The sequence below is a fragment of the Mobula birostris genome, chromosome 13 (genome assembly GCF_030028105.1).
Source record: "Mobula birostris isolate sMobBir1 chromosome 13, sMobBir1.hap1, whole genome shotgun sequence".
Classification (NCBI taxonomy): domain Eukaryota; kingdom Metazoa; phylum Chordata; class Chondrichthyes; order Myliobatiformes; family Myliobatidae; genus Mobula; species Mobula birostris.
In genome coordinates, this window is record NC_092382.1 from 5,529,719 (window position 1) to 5,543,448 (window position 13,730).

At 44.2% G+C, this 13,730-nt stretch overlaps 1 pseudogene; it reads right to left on the minus strand.

Moving 5' to 3' along the window:
* Positions 1-5,605: 5,605 nt before the first annotated feature.
* Positions 5,606-13,295, minus strand: LOC140207435 (uncharacterized; annotated as a pseudogene).
* Between the last annotated feature and the right edge of the window lie 435 nt (positions 13,296-13,730).

The following is a 13,730-nucleotide window of genomic DNA, read 5'->3' on the forward strand; positions in this document are numbered from 1 at the left end:
TGAGATAATAAAACTGTGACATAGTGTGTTTCTTTTTTTCATACCTGTTACTGCTGGGGATGAGTGTAAAATTGTGACTGTGCACTCACCACAATAACAGAGGGAAATAACGTGTGTGGATTACCCTTTGAGTGTTTTACTGAGTGTGCCATGAGATGTCTGTAATCAGTGACGGGCCTTCGTCACACAGTCGGAATAGGAACGTCAGAAATTGCCTGGATTTTGCCTGCACAGGAGCCAACTTGCCTTGACCTACAACACAGCCAAGACAGATCACGGTGGCATGGCCAAATTCACTCTTAGCTAAGTCAACTGTAAGGTTGGCCCTGGAAAGCCTGTCAAACAGCTTTTCTACTATAGAGATATGCTCTTCCCAAGTGTCACTCCCTGTGACTAAGTCATCAATATAGGCATCTGTGTGTCCTAACCCTTGAATTACAGGATCAATCATTCTCTGAAATGTTCCTGGAGCATATTTCATTCCAAATGGCAAAACATTGTATTCATACAACCCAGAAGGTGTCACAAATGCAGAAATTTCTCTACCTCAGTCCATCAATGGAACACACCAATACCCTTTCAACAGATCAATCTTTGTAAGAAACTACCTTTTCCAACCTTATCGATGCAATCATCCACCCTAGGGATAGGATAGGCATCTGTTTTTGTTACTGCATTTACCTTCCTATAATCAGTGCAAAATCTAACACTACCATCAAGTTTGGGCACAATAACGCAGGGTGAGCTGCAATCTGCTGTTGAAGGCCTAATAATACCATTTTCAGCATATATTCAATTTCCTGCTCAGCCAATTTACACCTTTCTACATTCATGCGATATGGGTGTTGTTTAATCGGTTTGGCTTGACCAATATCTACGTCATGTACTGCGACCGTGGTTTGCTTGGGAGCATCAGGAAATAAATCTTTAAACTTCAGAATTAATTCCTTCAGCTGATATTGTTGCTTTGGCTGCAGATGAGCCAACTTGTTGTCAATGTTTTCGAGAACAACCGAGTTCATTAGCCTAACTGAGACCATGTTTGGCTTGTGTAAAGTTACAGACGAGTCAATTGTTTCATTCTCAGGGTTGTTAGATTTATATGTTTGACAACACTCACCGATGGTGCCTGCTTGCCAGAATAAGGCTTTATCATATTGATGTGAACCACCTATGTTAGTTTACGTTGGTTGTGTGTTTTAATAACATAATTTACATCATTAATTTGAGAGACTAATTCATACAGTCCATTGAATTTCACTTGAAGTAGAATCGTCAACATTGGAGATAAGGCAAGCACATTATCCCCCACCTTGTATTTTCTTTTGTGTTCGTCCACTTATCAAACCAACACTTCATTTTGTTTTGAGAAATCTTTTAAGTTTTGTCTCGCTAGACGACAGGCTTGGTATAGTTTATTTTTGAACTTCAAAACATAGTCTAACAAGTTAACATATACATCCCCCTCAATCCACTGTTCCTTTAACAAGCTCAAAGGTCCCCTCACTCTATGACCAAATACAAGTTCAAATGGACTAAAGCCCAGTGACTCTTGTACCAACTCTCTTAAGCCTGATTTATACTTGTGTGTCAAGTGTACGCCATAGGCACCACGTACCCTACGCCATACCCAACGCCGTAGGGTGACGTGCACCATCTAAAAAGTAACTCACGCGTCACAGCGACGCAGACCACAACAACTGTGATTGGTCCGCTTGGTAGCATCGCATTTCTGGTTGCTTTACTCCGCCATGTCTGTACACTGATGCGAAATAAATGGTTGGAGACAATGAACCAAATCGTCAAATCTACCTGCCGACATGGGAAAATATTTGAAATGCATTTCCTCATCTATGTCTCTTACGAAGAAGCTCAACAGTGTCAGAGAAACCCCACCACCAACATGCGTTTTGTTGGTGAAGTGCAGAGCAATGCAGACACAACTTATGCATGCTTGCTACGGCGTAGGGCTACGCAAAAATTAAATTGGGCCTATGGTGTAGGATATGGCGTATCCCGAAAGCACAAGTATAAATCAGCCTTTACAGTGAACAAAAGCAAATGTATTCCTTCATTCCAGTCGTTTCCATTTTCAACACAATATGTTTCACTCATTGTTTTGAGGGTAGAATGAAATCTTTCTAAAGCCCCTTGTGATTCCGGATGGTACGCAGACGATGTAATTTGTTTAGCTCCCAGTTCATAAACTACCTGCTGGAATAATCCAGATGTAAAATTACTTCCTTGATCACATTGGATTTCTTTAGGCAAACCAAATAAAGTAAAAAAAAACTTGTTAAGAGCCTTCGCCACAGTTTTAGGTTTAATATTTCTGAGAGGTATTGCCTCTGGGAATCTGGATGCAGTACACACAATAGTTAGCAAATACTGATGGACAGCTTTAGTCTTTGGCAATGGGCCAACACAATCCACTATAAATTTGGAAAAGGGTTCACTGAATGCAGGTACAGGCCGGAGTGGGGTCACTGAGGTGACCTGATTAGGTTTACCCACAACTTGACAAGTGTGACAGGATCTGCAAAAGGTCACAACATCTTTCCTCAAATTAGGCCAGAAAAATTCTCTCATAATCCTGTTTACAGTTTTATTCTCTCCAAAATGGCCACCTAAGGGCATACTGTGGGCCAAAGTTAAAATTTCAGTCCAATAAAATTTAGGAACTACAACTTGGTGAACAATTGCCCATTCCTCACTCGCAGGTATAGCAGGTGGCCTCCACTTCCTCATTAACACTCCATCCTTGAGATAATACCCTACTGCCACTTTCTTAATCTCATCGTCTGAGAGAGCTGTTTCTTATAAAGCTTCAATCTCAGGGTCTCGGTTCTGTTCTGCTATAAACTCCTTCCTAGACAGGGATAAATCTTCCTCATCAGACTTACTACTTGAATCCTGTTGAAACAATGAAGGCTGAAAGGTCCCTTACAAGTCATCATAACCTGAATCCTGGTCAACCTGATTTTGGCTATCATGGGTATCAGAATCATGCTGCACAGAACCGTCTGCATTGGCAGACTTTTTAGCCATACCTCGAGTTACTGCACAGGAAGGATAAATGTTAAAATCCATCTGTGGGTCGTCAGTGGTTGGCTTAGTTGTCAACTGCACTGCAGGAACAACCTTACCATCCACCAGGTCATTCCCTAACAGCAAAGTAACATCTTCCACCTGTAAACTGGAGCATAGTCCGATCTTAACAGGTCCCGAAACAAACCCTGACTGTAAGGTTACCTTGTGCAATGGAACAGAAACAATGCTGCCCCCAATGCCTTTAATAAGATTTACCTCATCACTGTTCGTCTCTTCACCAAACTTTAGAACGCTGTCTCATGGAAGTGACTGAGAATCCCCAGTATCTCGAAGAATTTTCACTGGTACCGGGGTTGACCCTTCCATTACTAATACAAACCCATCTGACATAAAATGATCAAATCCCTTCTTAACTCAGTCAGACCTCTCAGTCCTTAACTGAGCCTCAACAGAATGTTCAGAACCCTTTGGGTTTATAGGTGCTTCAACATACTGATCACAGGCATTTGGGACTGTCTCCTTTTCCTTCTTCAGGACAGAACAATTAGCCATCATATGACCAGCTTTTTTACAATAGTAACAAAAAAGACCAGAATATTTCTCCTTCAACTGCTTCCCTTCATCCTTACTCTTGTCACTAGTCCCAGCTTTAATTTCTGATTTACCCTGGTTATCCCTGCTACTCTTTTGAAAGGTCTTATTCTGGGTACACTTAACCTTATGAGTTAAAGCAAACACATCTGCTAATCTAGCAGACTCCTGCAAAGTGGCAGCATCCTTTTCACCTAAATACATCTTTATGTCATCAGGGACGCACATTTTGAAATCTTCAATGAAAACCAGCTCTTTCAAGCTGTTAAAATCATCATTTACATTTTTATATGTGCACCAGCGGTCAAAACACACAAACTTCTCATCAGCAAATTCCATATAAGTTTGGTTCAGAGATTTCCTCAAATTTCTAAACTTTTGCCTGTATGCTTCTGGGACCAACTCGTAAGCTTTGAGCACAGCCTGTTTCACTGTGTCATAATCAGTTGCTTCATCAACTGTCAAAGCAGAATAGGCTTGCTGAGCCTTCCCCTTAATTACACTTTGTAAGAGAATAGGCCAACCCTCTTTTGGCCACTTTAAACTCTGAGCAACTGTCTCAAATTGCTGGAAGTATTTATCAACCTCTGCCTTGTCAAATGGAGGTACCAATTTAACTTCTCAACTGGCCTCAAACTTATCACCAGAGTCTGACGTGAGACACCTTTGCTACAATCTTTCTATCTTTTCCAACTTGAACATCCACTGTCTTTCTGCTTCCTCTCTGTTCTTCTGCCTGTTCTCTCTGATTTCCTGCCTCTCTAGCCTCAAACTGACTCTGCCTTTCCACAGCCTCCATCTTTAATTTTTCTAACTTGTACTGGAGCTCAAGCTGACTCGGTTACTTTCAGGAAACACCTCCAACTCCTGCACTTTAAACACACTCTAAGATACATAATGCTCAGTTATGATCTTCTGCATCTGTGTCCTTCTCATTGTCAATTTCACCTTAGCAAGTTTTAACCTTTTAGCAATACTCAACAACTCAATCCTTCTGGTGTCCTTTACTGCCTCAGAGGTTGATGCTTCCAGAAATCTATCAACATCCATTGCTGCTGATTTTCCACACACAAATAAATCAAAAGGGATTTCCCCAATGAAATTGATAATTAATCAATACGCCTCCAAATCTTTTCCTATATCGGATGCAGGTCCCAATTTTGTCCCTGTAACACTTTAGAAATGAACCAGCAGCAACAAACTACAACTGGAGTCTGGTTTTGATGTTAAATCCACTATCTTTAATAGTATCTACTTATAATATCGTAACTTAAGCAAGATAAGCAAAAGTTAACAGTGCTATGTGTATATCTGTGTGTAAATATAACTCCCAAACTATTGAGCTCAGGGGAAACAAGGCTTAGTCTTGAGATGGTGAATTATGAAAGTTCAGTTCATCCACAGAATAGGTGATGAGAGAGAGATATTTGTAGTCCAGGGTAAATGTTGAGAGAAGGCAACTATGTCAAATTCCACAGGTTCCACAGTGGTAAAACAAGAGAACAGTAGCTGTAGATTTTATCCGTTGTCGTTTCACATCCACATACGAATTATCACCGAAAGTGACTTGTCACAAGGGGTATCGTCTTCAAGTGAATTTCCACACCACACCCAGGCAAGGGTTAACACATAAGTGGTCTCCACAGGATACCCCAAATCAGATCCACTCCTATTGATCAAACGAGGTGACAACCACACGTTCGATGTATGCTGAGTTGATAATTAACCCACCCTTGTCGGCATAGGAAAGTTCGAAACAATGACCCTTGGCCACTAGTTCCCTGGTTTCGATCCTTCCACTTTTCCGCCTTTGTCTCCATCTGAATCTGAGTGTCTGTGTCCTCAGTTAAAATTAAACAAGCTGTGAGTGATGTGAACAAGCTGAAAGTCAGACTGATTCACTTTCTTAATCTCTCTCTCTCGCTCTTAAAATGACAGTCCACAGCAAACGAAACCTTGTGATTCAGAACAACAGTAACTCCCCATTGTGAACTGACTGGTGTGCCAGTAGTTTGGATGACCGAGTGAATCCTTTCCCACATTCTGAGCAGGTGAACGGCTTCTCCCTAGTGTGAACTCGCTGATGACTCTGTAGGTGGGATAACTGAGTGAATCTCTTCCCACAGTCTGAGCAGGTGAACGGCTTCTCCCCAGTGTGAACTTGCTGATGTCTCTGTAGGGTGGATGACTGAGTGAATCTCTTCCCACATTCTGAGCAGGTGAACGGTTTCTCCCCAGTATGAACTCGCTGATGAATCTGTAGGTAGGATGACTGAGTGAATCTCTTCTCACAGACTGAGCATGTGAATGGCCTCTCTCCAGTGTGAACTGATTGGTGTGCCATTAGTTTGGACGACTGAGTGAATCCTTTCCCACATTCTGAGCAGGTGAATGGCCACTCCCCACTGTGAACTGACTGGTGTGCCAGTAGTTTGAATGACTGAGTGAATCCTTTCCCACATTCTAAGCAGGTGAACGGCTTCTCCCCAGCGTAAACTCGCTGATGACTCTGTAGTTGGGACAACTGAGTGAATCCCTTCCCACAGACTGAGCAGGTGAATGGCTTCTCCCCAGTGTGAACTTGCTGATGTCTCTGTAGGGTGGATGAGTGAGTGAATTGCTTCTCACATTCTAAGCATGTGAATGGCTTCTCCCCAGTGTGAACTCGCTGATGACTCTTTAGGTGGGATAACTGAGTGAATCTCTTCCCACAGACTGAGCAGGTGAATGGCTTCTTCCCAGTGTGAACTCGTTGATGTCGCCGTAGTTGGGATGACTCAGTGAATCTTTTCCCACAGACTGAGCAGGTGAACGGCTTCTCCCCAGTGTGAACATGCTGATGTCTCTGTAGGTGGGATAACTGAGTGAATCCCTTCCCACATTCTAAGCAGGTGAACGGCTTCTCCCCAGTGTGAACTCACTGATGACTCTGTAGGTGGGATGACTGAGTGAATCCCTTCCCACATTCTAAGCAGGTGAACGGCTTCTCCCCAGTGTGAACTTGCTGATGTCTCTGTAGGCTGGATGAGTGAGTGAATCCCTTCCCACAGACTGAGCAGTTGAACGACTTCTTCCCGGTGTGAACTCGCTGATGACTCTGTAGGTGGGATAACTGAGTGAATCTCTTCCCACATTCTGAGCAGGTGAAAGGCTTCTCCCCAGTGTGAACACGCTGATGTACCCGTAAGTGGGATGACTCAGTGAATCTCTTCCCACAGTCTGAGCAGGTGAATGGCTTCTCCCCAGTGTGAACTCGCTGGTGTCTCTGTAGGGTGGATGACTCAGTGAATCTCCTCCCACAGTCTGAGCAGGTGAACGGCTTCTGCCCAGTGTGAACTCGCTGGTGAGCCATTAGGTTAGATGACCAACTGAATCCCTTCCCAGAGTCTGAGCAGGTGAACGGCTTCTCCATGGTGTGAACTCACTGGTGAGCCATTAGGTCAGATAACTAAGTGAATCCTTTCCCAGAATTTCAGCAGATGACCAGCCTCTGCCCAGTGTGAACTGACTGGTGTGTCCACAGGTGGGAAGACCGACTGAGTCCCTTCTCACACACAGAACAGATGAATGGCCTTGTCCAGTGTGAACTTGCTGATGTACCTTCAGTTGAGATGACCGATTGAATCCATTCCCACTGTGTGAAATGACGGGTGTGCCAGTCAGTCAGATGACCGAGTGAATCCCTCCCAACAGTCTGACCAGGAAGGATGGTCGATTGAATCCCTTGCTCTACTTCTTAAATATCTAGACAGAGACAGCAAAACTGGCGTGCTGTGTTTGCAATTCCTGGAGAAAAATTCCTTCTTATTTTTAACCTGTAAAAAGATCATCAAAATCCATCAGTGGATGTAGGACAACATTTCAGATGAGATTACTTGAGTTGCCAAGGTTTGATCTGGTATCACACTGTTACAATGAGGTTCAACCCAAGTCCGACAAAGAAATCATCTTCTGACTGGTCACAGTGCTGGTATCTGGAATGACCATCAATTCCCTGATGCTCTTCCTGTCTCTATCAGAATGGGGCATTTCTGCCATCTCCAATCTGTGACTTGGCTCAGTTTGACTCTCTCCATTGTTGTTATTCCCTGTTCCTGCTGAGCAGCATGGGTGCCTGGCCCCACAGTAAGTGAAACAGTCTCACGCAAATTGTCTTTCTTGACGTGCAGCGAGGATTTACTTTTATGTATTATTAACTTGAAGTGCCACAGTTTTAACGCCATATAAAAAAATCCTGCTGAGATGAATGGTTGGTCCACACAGCTATGAAAAGGACTTAGAGTGAATTTTTGTATTATTTCAGGTTCTTGTCACAGTCACAGAAAATTACAGCACAGAAACAGGCCCTTTGGGCCATCTGGGTTGTTCTGAACTATTTAAACTGCCCACTCCCATACCCCTACCATCCAGGTACCTGTGCAAACCTCTTAAATGTTGAAATTGAGCTCGCATTCACCACTTGTGCTGGCTGCTCATTCCACACCCGGATGACCATCTGTGTGAAGAAGTTTCCCCTCATGTTCCCCTTAACGTTTCACCTTTCACCCTTAACCCATGTCCTCTAGTTGTAGTCCCACCCAATCCCAGTGGAGAAAGTCAGCTTGCTTTTACCCTGTCTATGCCCCTCTATCACAAACAAATCTCCCCTCAGTCTTCCACATTCCAAGGAATAAATTCCTGACCTGTTCAATCTTTCCTTATAACCCAAGTCCTCCAGACCTGGTAACATCCTTGTGAATTTTCTCACAACTCTTTCAACATCTTTTACATCTTTCCTGTAAGTAGGTGACCAAAACTGCACACAATACTTCAAATTAGGCCTCACCAATGTCTTATACAAGTCAACATAACATCCATCTATTGTTGTCAGTACTTTGGTTCACAAAGGCCAATGGGCTGAAATCCTGCTTTCCGTCTCTATCTTACTGTGACACCACTTTCAGTGAAGTAAGGACTTGTACTCCCAGGTCCCTTTCTTCTACAACACTCCACCGTGCCCGACCAGTCACTGTGAAAAACCTGCCCTGGTAGGTCATACCAAAGTGCAACAACTCGCACTTGTCTGCATTAAATTCAATTTTCCGCTTCTCAAACCATTTTCCCAGCTGGTCCAGATCGCACTGCAAGTCATGATAGTCTTTCTCGTTGTCCACTACACCACCAATCTTGGTGTCATTCACAAATTTGCTGATCCAGTTAACCACACTATCATCCAGATTACTGATATAAATGACAAACAACAACAGATCCAGCACTGATCCCCATGACACACCACTAGTCACAGGCTTCTAGTCAGAGAGGCAACCATGTGCTACCACACTCTGGCTTCTCCCAAAGTCAGTGTCTCATCCAATTTACTATCTCATCTTGAATGCTGAGTGACTGAACCTTCTTGACCAACCTCCCATATGAGACTTTGTTAAGTGCCTTGCTAAAGTCCATGTAGACAACACCCACTGCCTTGCCTTTATCCACTTTCCTGATAACTTCCTCGAGAGACTCTATAAGATTGGTTAGACATGACCTACCGTGCACAAAGCCATGCTGTCTATCCTTTATCAGTCCACACCTAACCAAATACTTACAGTATATATCCGGTTCCTGCACAAATGTTCCAATAACTTACCCAAAAACTATTGGGAAACTTTCAGAAACCAACAGCAGACAACTAAAAAAAGAGTCAAATGAGCTCAGGGTGTGGAATCATGATATTGTAGTCATTAATGGGTTTTGGTAGCACCCAACAATCTGAGGCATTTAGAGGAACAAAATATCCCGGGCCTCAATATCTAATGACAAGCAAGGTTCCCTGCACCTGTAACTTTTCAAATTTTATTTTGGCAGGCATATACAAACTCTACATCCTCAAAATTTCACTTCTGAAGGCCTCCTACTTACCAAGTACTCCTTTGCCAGAAAGCAGCCTGTCCCAAACCACACTTGTCAGACCCTTTCTCATACCATCAAAATTGACCTTTCTCCAATTTAGAATCTCAACCCGTGGTGCAGATCTCTCTTTTTCCATATTTACTTTGAATCTCATGCATTATGATCACTAATTTCTGTCACCAGCCCTGGATCATTTCCTAACAGCTTATTGCACACTTCTACGTCAAGAATTCTACGTACTGATTAAGGGCACATTTGACAAACTCTACCCCATCTAGTCCTTTTACAGTATGGGAGTCCCAGTCAATATATGGAAAGTTAAAATCACTTACTGGAACAACCTTTGTATCGTGGCATGGTGCAATCTCTCAACAAATTTATTCCTCTAAATTCATCAGACCGTTGGGTGCAACCAAGTCCCAACAATGGCTACAATATCATAATTCCCTTTCCTGAGCTCATCTGGCTTTCCTGCGATGCTTCTTGCATTGTGATATACACAGCTCAGCACATCATCACACCATGCTCAACCATTTGATTGCTGACTCTGTCTGAGGTCTGAACAACATCTGACTGGTGTCAAGAAAACAAACTCTCCCTCTTTGTCACAAAAACAAAGGAGCAGATTGTGGATGACAGGAGGAATGGAGACAGGCTAACCCCTATTGACATCAATGGATCTGGGGTTAAGAAGGTGAACAGCTTTAAGTTCCTCAGCATAAACATCACCAAGGATCTCACATATAACCATATAACAATTACAGCATGGAAACAGGACATCTTGGCCCTTCTAGTCCGTGCTGAATGCTTAATCTCACCTAGTCCCACCGACCTGCACTCAGCCCATAACCCTCCATTCCTTTCCTGTCCATATAGCTATCCAATTTTACTTTAAATGACAATATCGAGCCTGCCTCTACCAGTTCTACTGGAAGCTCATTCTACACAGCTACCACACTCTACCACTCCCCTCATGTTACCCCTAAACTTCTGCCCCCTAACTCTCAACTCATGTCCTCTTGTTTGAATCTCACCTACTCTCAATGGAAAAAGCCCATACACATCAACTCTATCTATCCCCCTCATAATTTTAAATACCTCTGTCAAGTCCCCCCTCAACCTTCTACGCTCCAAAAAAATAAAGACCTAACTTGTTCAACCTTTCTCTGTAACTGAGGTGCTGAAACCCAGGTAACATTCTAGTAAATCTCTGTATTCTCTCTATTTTGTTGACATCTTTCCTGTAACTCGGTGACCAGAACTGTACACAATACTCCAATTTTGGCCTTACCAATGCCTTGTACAATTTTAACATTACATCCCAACTCCTATACTCAATGCTCTGATTTATGAAGGCCAGCATACCAAAAGCTTTCTTCACCACCCTATCCACATGAGATTCCACCTTCAGGGAATGATGCACCATTATTCCCAGATCCCTCTGTTCTACTGCATTCTTCAATGCCCTCCCATTTACCATGTATGTCCTATTTTGATTAGTCCTACCAAAATGTAGCACCTCACACTTACCAGCATTAAACTCCATTTGCCATCTTTCATGTACATGGTCTGTACATACCGGCTGTGTTGTAAAAAGAGCACAGCAGCACCTCTTTCACCTCAGATGGTTGAAGAAGTTGGGGATGGGGCCCCAAATCCGAAGGTCTTTCTACAGGGACACACAATTGACAGCATCCTGACTGGCTGCATCACTGCCTGGTATGGGAACTGTACTTCCCTTAATCGCAGAAACCTGCAGAAAGTGGTGCGGACAGCCCAGCGCATCTGTAGATGTGAACTTCCCACTATTCAGGACATTTACAGAGACAGGTGTGTAAAAGGGGCCCAAAGGATATTGGGGACGCAATTCACCACAACCACAAACTCTTCCTGCTGCTACCATCCAGGAAACGGTACCACAGCAAAGGGACCAACAGGCTCCGGGACATCATCTTCTACCAGGCCATCAGACTGATTAATTCATGCTGATACAATTGAATTTCTATGTTATATTGACTGTCCTGTGTACAAACTATTTATTATAAATGACTATAAATTACACATTGCACATTTAGATGATGTAAAGATTTCTACTCCTCATGTATATGAAGGACGTATGCAATAACGTCAATTTCATTCAATTCACCCTCTCCACTATCTGTTCTGTCATCCTGGCTCCCATTTCCCCTACAACTTATTTTAACCACACCACCCCTCCCCCCAACACTAGCACTAGCGAGCCTTACCACTGGGATATTAGTCCCCTCTTGTTCTGTTCCTCTAACTAACGAATCCCCTATCACCCCTTTGATTTTTCTCTGCCAGGTAATCTCAACAGTTTCTAAAGTGGTCCACCTGTTGTTGTGCGGGATGGACACAAGAGTACTCTGCGATGGCTATTTAACCTCATTCCCCTTCCTGACTCTCACCCAGTTTCCTGTGTCCTGCACCTTGGGTGTAACTCACCTCTCTTCATGTCATGTCTATCACCCCCTCCAACTCCTGGATGATCCAGAATTCATCCATTTCAAGTTCCAACTCCTTAAAGTGCAGGGTTACAAGCTGCAGCTGGATGCACATCATGTACGTCATGGCATCAGGGACACTGGAGGTCTTCCCACCTTCCCACCAATCTCCCCTCAAATTTGTAATGACCAGTGTGCACATAAAGCTTGTATTATGCAATTTTCCCACATGTGCACAGTGAATTTTATATAGAGAGGTATTCATTTTAACAGCTATCAAATCACTGTCTGTAAGAACTTTGATCTCCTCTGGGTTTGTTTAAGTTCATCTACACTCTCACACAACCTATGTTGCAGGCCTGTAACAGGTAATGATGGATTTTCTTGCCAGAGCTTTTGCACACCGTCCATATGTCATTTGCTTGCTAAATGACACTTAAAAAAGTCAGATTTCAAGCTATCACTCCACTTCTTCCCACTTGCAAATTCTCCAGTAACTTTTGCATCGCCACAATACACACAGGTAACACCAGTTTCTGTATTGTACGTAAATATTTCCCCTGAACCCTCCCCCAGGTGACTGACGGTGGTGAACTCAGTGATGGCAATGCCAATGAATATGAAGCGAAGGGCAGTAGTCTGTCTCATTGGAGTCTGGCACATTTGTGATGTGAAAGCTACTTGTTGCCCAGGGCAAAGGTGTTTGATATCATTATGTACCCAGAGAGAGTGGGACAAAACATGTTCTCACGGGTAGAAAGTCCAGAACAAGAGGGGGTGGAACAAGCAACAGACACAAAATGCTGGGGGAACTCAGCAGGCCAGGCAGCATCTATGGAAAAGAGTACTAATGCTGAGTTCCTCCAGCAATTTGTGTGTGTTGCTCGGATTTCCAGCATCTGCAGATTTTCTCTTGTTTGTGACTGGAGGCAGAACAAAGGTGATTTTCTCAACAGCTGATGTAAAAGATTTTGTTCTCTTTCTCCGAGTTCCCGATCCTTGCATTTAGACAGCTGGAGCTCAGCTCTGTCTGAGAGACCCATCGGTTCCCATTCCCTCATCAGCCGGAAGCTCCCCGGGGCCCGTGTCCGGATGATGGGGCTGAGAGAGAGGGAAGAGAGCAGGACTGTCCCGGGATTGCGGGTCACGGAGTCCGGAGTCACAGCAACTACCCGAAGTCGGTGTTGAAAACGCCGCCCGGTGAGACCCCCAACCCGGAGACCCCTTCTCACCTCAACCGATCATCCGGGGCCTTTTGTGCCCCGCGCGCTGGTGAGCTCGAGCTTGGTCGGTTTAACGGCTGGGCTACTAATCACGTGACCAGCCCCTTCCCCACCGCTGTCAACAGAGGAGTCAGGCGCTGCGATATTCCCATTGGTACGAAGCAATGTCAATCACTGCTTCCAACCAATAGCGGAGGCGGACCAGCCGAGGGGGCGTTACCCCCGCTGACTCCGTCTCCCGAACTTTCCGTCACGGCGGGACAACCGTCAAAGTAAATGTCCGCTTTCTGATTTATTTCCATTTCCCTCCGAGGGAAGTTGGGGCGTTTGTGAAGCGTCTCCTGCGGCCGGAGTCTGATGTGTCGCTGAGAGGTAGGAGGAGACCGCTCGGCCCGTCGGTTTGATGCCGGTTCCCCGGGGAGGGAGAGGATGAAGACGGTGAGAGAGGGGGCGGACAGGATGTTTGTCCCGGTGGGGACAGGAGGGGCTCATCTGTGGAAATGTCTGAGCC